We start from the raw sequence: 13,364 nt of genomic DNA on the forward strand, positions 1-13,364 counted from the left end.
CAATTAGGAAACAGACAAAATGAAAATACAGTACTTTTAAAACTGCAAGTTTGTACTTAACAAAAGACTAAAATTCACTACTGCAAGTTTCACTTAGCTTTAGCTTGTACTGCAGATGTTTGTAACCAAGCAAGTCTCTCAGGAGTTGAGCATAAAATTTTATTGCAAATGTCTACCAGACCAGTTTACTCTTCCTTGAGAAGAAAGATTTTTTCCTGTTGGGTATTCCAGATTTCATGCAGCTATATAAATGCTCGTATAGTACTTTAGTGTAGGTTCGGACATTTGTGCTAGTTCCTACTGATGGGGAGGGGCCTATGAACCTGTTTATACATTCTCTCAGGAGGTTGTAATCAGCTTTGGAGAAGTTTTTTTTACCCTAGCTGGGGGGTCAGGGGAGATGGTGCCTTTGAAAAGCCTTCGAAAATGACTGCTTTGTCATCGGATCTTACCAGGGAGGATGACACTGTAGGGATGCTGCCATGGTTACTCATGTTAGTTAATACCAAGTGTGAAGATTGGGTGAAGATAGATGAAGGCTGTCAGCCTAGCCAGATAGAATTGTGCAGATAATTCTGTCATTTGTAAATATAAATGTTGAAATACAAGTTTGTTTTCTTAAATGAAAGAATTTGCTGTGAAATGCTGAACTTAAAACAATGTTGCAACATTGCCCTCTGCTGTAAAGAAAGCTAAGTCAAGCATTTCTTGTCTGTCCTTTGAAATTAAAATAATTTTATGTCTGTCACTTTGAAGTTAGAATTTAGAGTCGATGAGTCTGGAGTAAAGCATCCTGCTATTGTTTTAACTTAAGGAATAATTACTAGAGTTTACATATGGAATGTCTTTTATTGATGTAGTTTCCTGCAGGTGTAAGACAACAAAAGAATGTAGTATCTGTCAGCCTGGGAACCCCAGGAAAGTGTGAAAAATTATGTAATGGAAATCAGGACTGAATATAGCAATTTAAACAGAGAGAGAATCAGAAGGTATTAAGAATTTTTGTCTTGAACATCCAACTCACAGCACTGTCTTGCTCATATGTAAGTTATCTTAGACTTGTGTTTTCTTTTAGAAATAGCTAGAAACTAGAAAGATTAGACTAAGTGTTTTTATTTGATGTCAGAACTATACTGCTGTGTTATTTTAAGTATTTCTGTGTGATCTCTGATCTCTTGACTAGCACTGTGTAGTAGAAAGTATTGCCTTGTGTTTTTATTATTTATTATTAAATATTTTAAAACATTTTAACTGTCCCTGTTTTGTGTAGAGATAATTTAACCTCTAGAGTACTTGCATGCTTTTGGTAAAATTGTACAAAGCCACTCCTATAGCTTTAGCCATGGGCTATACTACCAATTGGATAATAATATCACACAGCAATAACTGGACACCCTTTTAAGGGCCTTTGAGTAGCTGATAAATATTAGAGGGTGGTGGCAGCTGGTACTACCATATAGTCTGGGAGAAAGGTGCACAGCTGGAGAAACTGTGCCAGCCTTCCCCAGGAGTATTTGTGTGGTTGTATAAACTCTTCTCAAAATGCAGGTGTGTGTGTGTCAGCTACTTGGGCAAGGGCAAGAAGCACTGGTCAAACAGAGAGGGTGCTAGAGGTTTTAGCTTGCTCACTAAGCTGAGATCTGGACACTATAGCTGTGCCAGTGGGGAGTCTTATTGGGGACCCGGAGAGCAAGGGAATGGCCAGTCCCAGACTGACTGTGATCTCTGTGTGCTCTTAAGGGAAATTGCACTTTACTGTGTGTATTTGTTATCCTTTCCTCATATATGAAACACCCTCTCTGGTGTTAGTGGTGAGGATTGAGGCTCCTTCATTGCTGGGCCAGGGCACGGGTGTCACACCAAGTCTAAGATATTATCACCTCTTGTGGTAGTGTCGACCAGCTGCTCCAAGGCATTTGCATTGATGAAATCAAGGAATCTCTGGGTATTTGTCTTTTAGCATGAGTAGTTCTTCCAATCGATGGTCGGATAGCTGTAGTCACCCAGGATTAGGGTAAAGAGTTGAATCTTGATAGATTCTAAGAAGTCCAGATAGGTGGAGCGGGCATCTTGAGTCAAATCTGGGGGCCTGTAGATAGCTTTGATTTGAATAGGGGTCTTGTCAATGATTAAATGCACATGGAGTGTCTCCTGTGTGTCATATTGCTTGACAGCCTGGATCTGTGTATGTCTTTAATATATATGGAAATTCTACCTCCTTATGCTTTGCTGCCCATGGTTTTGGGTCTGAATGTATAATAGGATGAGTAACCTGGTATGGCTGGGGTGCTCTCCGCAGCTTTGAACAAGGTTTCTGTGAATGTACAAATGTCAGCATCTTCCAGGGTTAAGAATGCTTGCAATGAATGTAGTTTCATGATTAGACTTCTAGCATTTATCAGCATGACCTTTACTTTTCGTTTTGATGAAATTTTCATGTTGGTAGTTTTGGCCTCATGACATTGCCTAAAAAAGGCACTATGGGTAAGCAAGAGCCTTTGCCAGAAGCCTCAAGCTCAAGAGAGACAGATGAAGGCCAGCTCTTGAAAAGCATCACAGCCTGTCAATTATGTCTTCCCAGGCTGTCAGGTACTGGATCCCCTTGGAATGACACCAGAAATTAAGCCAATTGTTAAAGTCAATCATTTTCTGCTTGTATTGAGGCATCATTCTGGGTGATAGTAGAATGCTGCTTCAGGCTAGGAACGTACCTGCCTGGGACACCTATTCAGCAAGCTGGATCATGTTTCTCTTCATATAGTCCAGGGAGGAACATCTTGAGTCATTCACACCAACATGGATTATGACAGAGTCATAACAGTGCCTGTTGTTGAGAGACTTGAGTGCATGGGTGATATGGCAGATTCTGGCACCTGACAAATAACTAACCGTGACTTTTTCCTTATCCAGCCTGGTGAGGGGCACACCTGTGTGTCTTACAATGGAGTGTCCTATGGCTAATATGTTGGGTTTATGCCTAGGCCTTAGTGGCTGTGAGACACAGGTGTTTGGACTATGTGTCGTGGGCAGATAAGTTTGCATGTGTTTTTGCCTCGGAGGTCTCTTTTGTTTGGGAGTGTTTCTGTTGAGGACCTCTGCAATATGTGGGTGTGTGTTGTGTAGGTGTGGTTGGTGTCTGAGGTGTGGTGTTTGTGTTGACAACCTTCTCAGTGCCAGATATACTGGCTTGTGAGGGAGACAGTATAGACTCTAGTTCTTGATTTAATTGCATCTCTCACAAATCGTGTTCCTAGGTGGTAGCAGTAGAGGGTTGTCAGTATACATGAGGCAGTTGCTACACTTTTTCAAGATGCCCACATTAACCAGAGTGGCAGGAGAAAATGTATGAAATTGTCCAACTATATTTGTCAGAATCCGAGGGACAGAGGCCAGAGAGAACTAAGGAGGTAAAGGGTGGAAGGTCTAAGAGGAGTACTACAAGATCATCACACAAGTGCTACTAAGGGAAAATTTGTAGCTGGAATACCTCACAATGGGTTAAAAATAGTGCAGCTGTGGTGTGTGACATGCAAACGTGCCCAAACCAGCTCAAACGTGGGGTTTAAATACTACAAATAATGATCCAAGGTAGAAGAAAAATAATAAATATAGAATAAGTATATTGTTGTGAGCAGTCAGTCCTCTACCTGAAGAAAACACATGCAGATGTGGAAAGAACACACAAACCTCTACAAAGACTATAGTCAATGGTGAGGAGTGAACCCTAGACACTGCTGCTATGAAGGAAATATCTTAATTCTGGAGTCACCATGCTCTTCCCAGCAGAAGCATCCTTTGTTTGACTTCAGTAAATCAAAGGCTATAGAACACACCCCATTCTGTCTCTATCTTCAGCAAAGATCACTGTTTGTCAGTTTGTGACAGTCAGGAATTCTTGATATCTACTGTCAGCTATCACTAATACTTTTTCTTGAGACAACTAAGTAAGTTTTTGGGGTGAAGTACCCTCAAACTCCAAAAGGCTTTCTCACAACCAAAAGTCATCTGTAGCCATTGCTGCCCCTCTTCATCTTACCTTCAGTCTAGTCTTCGAGAAAATGCATTTGTGACTTGGACTGACTCCATCCTTTTCTTGCTGTCCACAGCTTTACAGAAGTATCTGAACTGAAAATCCACAAAAATCAATCCACCACACTTTATATCACATCAATGAAGGCCAGTCATACAAATTATCAGTGAAACAACATTCACTAAATAAGGAATATTGGAGGTCTTCCCCAAAGCTGAAGACCAAAATAATTCCTTAAGCTGAGGACTAAAAAATACGTCTTCCTAAAAGAAGATCAAAACTAACTCAGAGAACTCTCTCTAAACTGTTGAACTCTGCAAAAGAAGTTATACAAACTCCTTGCTACAATTACTAATACAACAACCTCTGCTATACCAGACAATTAAATATGTTCAGTTAAGAAGCTGCAATATCTTGTGTAGCTTCAAAAATGAATGCTGTTACCCTGATCATGATCCATCACCCTACTCATGACCCATCACCCTGCTCATGATCCATCACCCTGCTCATGATCCATCACCCTACTCATGACTCATCACCCTACTGATGATACGTCACCCTGCTCATGATTCATCACCCTACTGATGATCCATAACCCTACTCATGATTGATCACCCTACTCATGACTCATCACCCTACTCATGATCCTTCACCCTACACATGATCCATCACCCTATTCATGATCCATCACCCTGCTCATGATCCATCACCCTACTCACGATCCATCACCCTACACATGACTCATCACCCTACTGATGATCCATCACCTTTCTCATGATCCATCACCCTACTCATGACTCATCACCCTACTGATGATCCATCACCCTACTCATGATCTATCACCCTACTCATGATCCTTCACCCTACACATAATCCATCACCCTACACATGATCCATAAGCAACTGTTGATCTTTCCACAGGACAGTCTCCCCTCACCCCATCCTTGTTATAGCTCAGTGACCACACATTTATAAATCCTGTCCCAGTACATTTATTGTTTTTGCATTAAAGATGGGAAACAAAATATTCCACCAAAGGACTCTGGAAGTCCCACAAAAAAGGACGTTTTATGAAGGCGTGGTACTATGCAAGAGCAGGAAACATGATCTGTCTCTGCTTTATGTCTCTGAGCTTTCTCTGCATGTTTACTTTGATTTGTGTTTAAAACATGACACATGTTTTTGTAAGTTTGTTCTTGCAATGATTGTATATGTAGCCTTTTACACTGTTGGTGTTGTATATTTGATTGGTTGATTATTTTATGTAATTTGCTCAGTTAAAATATTTACTAAGAAGTGAACTTGTTTTTTTTTTTGTCTGACCATGAACAGTTTACAAGGATTACAGTGCAGTTGTGCAATTGTTCCGGTTAATAGAGTCAATTCAGTTTATGTTTCATTTTTTTTTTAATAAATTAGCTCATTCTGGAAATAATACCCACAATTAAATATACAATTCTTAGGCAAGCAGATGGCTAGACTAATGTAATGCTTAGAAGGCCAAAAACAGAAACTATGCAGATGTGAACTGGCTTCATTGTCTTTTGTGGATGTTATATACATCAAAGACAGGTGGGAAGGTGAAAATAAAGGGATTTCAGTTATTCATACTGCAGATACTATATGAAGAAACAAACATACATTCTGGGGCATGTTTTAGGTATACATACAGCAGGTACAAGAGGTATAGGTGAATGTTAGGTTAACCCTGCAGAGAGTCATCTCACATGTGCTCAACTTTTATATGGCCTGGTATTGGAATATATAAGGCCAGGTAACAAATACTTATGATTGAAAAATAAAATTTACAGGAGAAAATCCTCCTATATTGGGACTGAGAACAGTATAGCCATCTCAAAGTTGATTTCTAATTACCATTGTTTTGAAGATGTAGTGTTAGTAAAGTCGACCGAATTACGGTGAACTTTTTATGAGTCTACATTCTGGACTGACACATTTTCCTGGTATGAATATAAGACAGTCAGATATCACAGGAGAGAAATATTACTGTACTCTGTGACAGGAAACTGGGAATGGGGTACTTTTTGTCTTTTCTAAATATAGAAAGTCGGTTAAGCGTTTAAATAGTCGTATGATAGGTTGCATATCAACACAAATAATGAAAGGAAAATCTTCACCTATTTACAATGCACAGGTCTCAACAAACACTGATTTGAAGTTGATGGTAGGCTTATTTATTTGTCTGTCTGTTTGTCTGTCTATCTATCTACTCATTAATTTATTTACCAACCATTGTTATCCCCTATAACTGTGTTATTTACACAGTTATAACTGTGTTATTTACAAAATAACAGTCACTCTGGAGGACATTATTGCACTTGGGCTATCTGCTAATTTTTTATATTACAAGGTATTCAGAAATAATATGAAGGTTTATAGGAATTTAGGTGTAAAGAAACAAAAAAATGATTATTAGAGTATCAGAAAAAATCAAAATATGGAAAATAAATACATAATGTATTGAAGTTGAATGTAATGGTATGAAAGTCTAGTGTAAAAGTATGATGGAATAGATCTGAGAGGGAATTGATGAGCGATGTGAATAGTGAAATTAAGAAATAATCAGCTTTCAGCAAGGAATATTACTTATAAGTGGAGACTGGAATATTTGTTTGCAGCAATGAAGATGTGTCTGGGGAGCCTGGAAGGGATAATATAACAAGGGAGGGTACATTTCTAAAGAAATTTATGAAAATGTTTAGCATGAAAGATGTGAATTCAGTACTAGGAGTTCAGAATGAATTTACATATTACTCACTGAGATACAAAAACTGGGCTATGCTAGATAAATTTTATATCTCACAGGAACATGTGCAGTTAATTGAAGGTCTTGAAATGCACCCGATAACTATTTCAGATCATGCATCAATAATAACTAAATAAAAACGCAAGGTGATGAAATGAAAATGAGACACTGGCGTATTCCCACCTACTGGTTGAAAAGAGAGGAATTTAAGGAATGGGTTGTGGAATTAATTCAGGAGCTACTAGAGAAGATAGATTTGTCTTCTGAAAACATAGCTAAGGAGTGGGATAAAATTAAAGTGGAGCTTAAAACTAGGTTGGAAATAAAAGAAAGGGAGATATGGCTAAACAGTAACAAGAATTATTTAGAGGGATTGACAAATGTTAAATTATTGCAAAATAGGGGAAATCTAAAAAGAAAAGGAGCAACTGCAGAATGCTTAACAGAAAATAAGGGATTACCTCAATAATATGCATGAGTTTAAAAAGATTGCTGTTAAGCAACTGTTTTTTGATAATAATTCTAGAGCACAAAAACTTTTAGCACAACAACTCAGGCGACAAAAAGTGGAAAGGGCAGTCACCAAGCTTAGGGAGCCTATAACAAGGAAGAGAAGAAACCATGTAGAAGTATTGGAAATATTTCGGAAATTTTATGAAAATTTGTATAAGGCAGACAAATATGGAAATCAAGAAAAGGTACAAATGGAAATGTTTATGGAGGAATTAAATATGCCAAGGTTAGAGGTAGATGAGGCTCAATTCCTAACAGTTAGGATAGGAAGGGATGAGATAAAAATGGTGATGTATAACCAATCTGCAGGAAGGTCCCCAGGAATAGATGATATTCCTGTGGAAGTCTGGAAATTAGGAGGGGAAAAAATTATAAAAATCTAGAAGGTTTTGTTTAACAGTATTTTAAGAAGAGGAGACGTTACAGCATCCTGGAAGAAGGCGGTGGTAACGGTAATACCTAAAGAGGGCAAAGATCCATCTGATCCAGCTTCATACAGCCCCATTTCAATACTAAAGCATGATTTTGAAGTTTTTATGTCTTGAATGGCTAAAAGAATGGCAAAAGTAATACCAAAATTGATAGATATGGATCAGTGTGGTTTTGTGAAGGGGAGGCAAACATTTGATAATATTAACAGAACGCTGATGATCAGGAGGAGAGTGTAGGAAAGTGCCACTTTTATTGGTGGGTCGTGATGCAGAGAAAGCATTTGACAAAGTAGACTGGGACTTCATGAGAAGGGCAATGGAAGCATTTGCTTTCCCTGATACAATTATAACGTTTATTAGAAGAATATATGAGGGATGAGAGGCATGAATTAAAATGGGTGGGGTATTCTTCGATAATTTCTGCTTGAGTAGAGGAACCAGGCAGGGTTGTATGCTTTCCCCTTTGTTGTTTGCATTATATTTAGAACCATTGGCAAAGAAAATAACAGACTCAGAAATTGGTATAGTAGTCAGGAAACGCTGGCTCTATTTGCAGATGATATTATTTTATACATAGCAAAACCAAACTTTTTTACATTACAGTGTTGTGGAACATTTTAAGACAGTTTCAGATCTTCTCGGGATACAAAATGAATGAAGCTAAAACAAAGGCAGTAGTGGTAAATTATGGACCCACACACAAATTGGTCCAACAATATCCATAATCATTGGGATATGATAAAATTAAGTATTTTTAGGAGTATGGATTAGAAATGACTCTGTGGTGGCAACTAAGGATATGAGGGAAGAGACTAAATAGAAGATAATACAAATGTTTTGATATATGGATATGGATGGTAAGATACAAGCCATTAAAATGTTTTAGTCCCTTTAGTCTTATACACAGGTCAGGCATGTTTTTATCAACTAGAGGAGATATTGTGGATAGCAATTAAAAAAGAGTTGAAGTATTTTATCTGGGAAGGGAAGACAGGAAGGGCCAAGTGGGATAAGCCGATTCTACCAACAGAACAAGGTGCACTAGGATTACCTAATTTGAGGGGGTATTTTACAGCAACAGAGTTAAGGTTCTTATACATAGCACAAAGCAGAAAACTATAATTCAAAGTGGAAAGGAATGATGCTGACCCAGGGAGGAAGCTCAAGAAATAAAGAGAGATTAGGATTTTGGATGCAGAATCTTAAGGAGAGCACCCAAAATCATACAGAGTATTATATTTATAAAATAGCAGGGAGTATTCTAAGAACCAAACCAGCAGGAGAATGGAGAAAAGAGATTTTGCCAATAGGGTTGACTGTGGACAGGGATACAAATAACAGGCAAGAGGGGATTGGGATTTATTGTATAAAACTGGCAAAGGAACCAAGGTATTGGGAGCAAATAACTAGAAAGGGAAAGGTAATAGAATGGGAAGAGGCCAAAAATTGATTTGGACTACAGGTTACAGATTGCCTTCCCTATCAAGGACTGATATCAGAGTATAGGCAAAGAGAAAGAAACAGTGGGCTCCTAAATGAAAGACCAGCACTGGTAGAGTTTTTAATAGAATCTAGAACAGAAGCTGCCATTAAAAAAAGAATAATTAGTAAAGCATATAAAATACTGCATGATAGTTACAAGAATCAATCAGAGGAGCTTAGAAAGGATTGGGAAGAGACACTGGATAAGCAATTCACAAAGAGACAATGGGGGGAATATATGTATATCTCCCAAATATGCAACAAAGTCTAGAAGATTTAGGATCTTTGCCTGGAAGTGTTTACATATGTATTTTTATACCCCAAGAAGACTCCAAAGAATTTTTACTCAGGTGGATAGCAAATGCTGGAGGTGTGATGGGCAAGAAAGAGGTAGCTGTGAACATATTTTTTGGTGGTGTGATGAGCTGGCAGACTTTTGGGATTCCCTGCAGGCCGCTCTGTCAGAGATGCTGAGTGGGGGGATTGGACTGACTGGGAATATGATTTTTTTCAGTTATGCTACAGAATCGGAATTGCCTAGCCGTAGTAAAGCCTTGCTGAGTCTAATTATGGTGGCTGCCAAAAAACAATTACTATAAAATGGAAATCAAAGTCTATACCAACTGTACTAGAATTAGTGAATATAGTAACAGAGATAAAACAACTAGAACTGGGATCTTTAGAAAAGGGAAGGAGCAAACTACATAGGAAACATGGGAATTCTGGGAAGAGTATATGCAGAGCAAGAACAAGGTTTAAGAGGCAGGATTTGAATGAGCTATATAATGATTAACTGACAATGACTGGAAGGTTTAGAAGTGATTTATAATGTTTACAGCTACAGTTGTTTCTATGGTGTTTGTGATGTAAACTGTTTGCAACTAAAGTGATATCATTTTGTATGTTTTTCATTTATATAAATGTAAGATTGCCTTTGTCATATGTGGACATTTAATAAAGATGCTGGAAAAAAATAGTGAAGTTAAGAAAATCAGAAAAAGTTGAATTCACTGAATGTTAAGTTCTTTTGTGGAACCTTCTACTTAATAAATTGTTAGAAAATATATCAATTTCATTAAAAAGACAACGAAAAACATGTAATCTATGTTCATAGGTTTCTAGAGCTATACTAACAACCACTGTGGCCTTTATAAGCCTAGCCATTCAACCCAAATATATACCATGATTTATTGGGATCTAGAGGTTATTTTAAGGGGTGTAAGTCAGTTAGGGTACGATTTAGTGGCTGCCTCTGTCCATCAGAGACATAGGTTACAGACCAAGAGTGAATTTTTGATATCCTGTCCATTGGTCCATGTTGGGCTTGAATAGGGTTAGGGAAGGGCTCTGCTTCACACGGATGAGAAGTCTTTTCCAGAAAATGGGGATTCTCTGAGATACATACATGTCCCTCCAACATGCCCTATTTATGTTCTATGCAAAGTTTAAATCCTTACATCTAACAGTGGTGGAGCTGCTCAGCCATCAGAGTGGGATCCAAGGATGCCTTGTATGCCAGGCATAAACCACCTCTCAGTAGCTTGTATATGAGCTGAAGTAACAGCATAGCATTTAGTTTTACATTGTATAAGAGTAAAATAATTTTGGCCTATTGCAATGAAAGTTTTTGTTGGCAAGAACATTGTTTCAATTGACAAAAGTATGATAATGTATGGAATATATGACAGTAAAAATTGCAGACTGTGTAACAAACAGACAAAAAGATAGGTGTTTTTATATATATAATATATATGTTATTTATTTTATTTATTACATTTGTTTACCTGGTAATGTCCGACTGGGCCAAGAGCCCATTTTCAGCGGAGGCCCAGAGAGAAAAGCTCCAAAACAGTAAAATACTAAATAAGCCAATAATGCTAACAAAGTAACAATATTAATTATATCCAACACAAATACAATTTCAAGTAACAGTGTGCACAATATATACAGTGAAGCATTAAAGGACACACAATATACAGTGAGGCATTGAGAGTCACACCAACACTTGCAATACATGTACAGCAATGTTGCATATGAACCCATGTCCAGCAGTGCCACTGAACAAAATGTAAGAATTAACAATTCAACATGGAGTTGAGGGGAAAAAGTGAGAAGGATAGTAGCAGCAGGGTAAGGGCTAGAGTTAGAGGGAGCAGAAATGAGTGATGCCGATAGGGCAGTAGGAGGAATTAGCCTGCAGTAGGACAGGAGCAAAGCCAATGATTAGCTAGCTAGTCCTTTAGCAATTGTTTGAACTCATGACAGGATTTTATGTGCTGGGCTGAGGAAAAGTGTTCTACCCTTTCATCTATTGTAGTATGATCCCTGAGTTGGTATATTTAGTTACGGGGGTATGGGGGTCAAAGCCCCCCACATGGGGGTTGTGGGGGCAAAGCCCTCCCTCTTGGGTGGGTTTGAATGTGTTCCAATTAGTTGTTTTGTTGTGGTGGTCAAGTGGTTACTTACCAGTCGTTTACTTGTCAGTGATCCAGGTTTCATTATTTTAGTCTTTCATAGAAGCGAGTTCACTCATGTGTAATGGTAGAGGTACCAGTCAGTACCCAAGATTGCATTTAGTGATGACTGCACATGTCCAGGAGGGTTCTGGGCACTATCCTCAGTATGTATTTACGGTGCCTCATCCACTCATCCAGGTTCCTCTTGAACAGTGTCAAAGAGGTGTCTCACATGTCTCTGTCTCACATGAATTGGTAGCCTGTTCCAAAGATGTGGCAGTCACTGGGAGTAAATCTGTCCCTCCAGCATGTCCTATTTAAGTCGCAGGCCATATTTAAGTCCCTGGAATGGGTAGCCCAGGATCCATTTGATTTACAGATAGGCAGTAAGTTCATTAGGTTTGGGTCTTGAACTGCTCTATAGTCCAGGCATAAGTTGCCCCTAAGAGGTGTATAGTGAAAGGGATTTTAGTTCATCTGTGTAAGGCACATTCTGGAGGCCCTTCATTTGCTTTGTTAGAAACCTCTGAGGTCTCTCTAATTGTTGTAGATGCTTAGTATGGTACATACAGAATGGGGCATTATAGTCAACTATGGGAGAGACAAATGATGAGTATAGGGGTTTATAACTTTTTGCTCTCGAGGCGATGCCTTTACTAATTAAGTAAGCTACAGAAAAAGCTTTCCTTACAATGGCAGACATGTGATGTTCAAAGTTAAGGTCGCGGTCAACTTGTGATCCCAGGTCCCTTACCACTTCATGGGTACTTAGGGTATTGTTATTCATTTGGTAATGTGAAGAGACATTGCATGTGCTGAAGGGAATGATGATGCATTTCTTTGCATTCAGTTTGAGACCATGACTAAGACACCAGTTAGTCTGTGTAAAACCATCCTGGAGTATACTGACATCATTTGGGGATTCAGTGATTGCACCTAGTTTGCAGTTGTCTGCAAACTTGGTCAGCCACAACCCTTTAGCTTTGACCTGAACTTCTGAGAAGTATAAACCAAGCAGGTTACAATTGGTAGAGATCAGTGTTGACCCATATTGGTAAGAATCAAGTCTGGGATTTTATTACATCTGATTGTGGTTCAGATGAACTGATCAAGAGAACTTGTATTGATGAGGTCTAGAAATTGCTGGGAATACATATTTACATTTTTGAGGACATAAGTGTCACATTTTATAGAGGGATAGTTGAAGGAGACTGGTGTTTGGCTTAATACACAGGTGTTCCATACTTGTTAGGTAGGAGTTAAGGGACAAGGAGGATATAGAAGGAGTCGTCATACCTCTCAACTGCCCAGAGTTTTGCAGAAAATCCTGATTTTTGTCTCATCCTTTTACTCTATGCCTTATATAATCTGTGGAGCCCTGGCAAATCACTGAAGATTTAATTTACTAAATAATGACATACATTTGAGTTTCAGACTTTATATCCTTTAAAAAATGCATGATAACACAAATCATGTTATTCTAGAAATCACCTACATTAATAAGAGTAATGATGCATGCACTCAAAACTCTCCTTAGCATGGAGAACATCGATATCTGTACAGTAACAGAAACCTGGTTCAAGGCTCCCGAGAGCACCCCAGCACTACCAGGTTATACCTCATACCATGCTTTTCAGCCCTAAAACTTGGACCGAACCACAAAAGGAGGGGGAGTATCAATATTC

Source organism: Protopterus annectens, chromosome 3.part1, assembly GCF_019279795.1.
Source record: "Protopterus annectens isolate FY-2018-M chromosome 3.part1, PAN1.0, whole genome shotgun sequence".
NCBI lineage: Eukaryota > Metazoa > Chordata > Ceratodontiformes > Protopteridae > Protopterus > Protopterus annectens.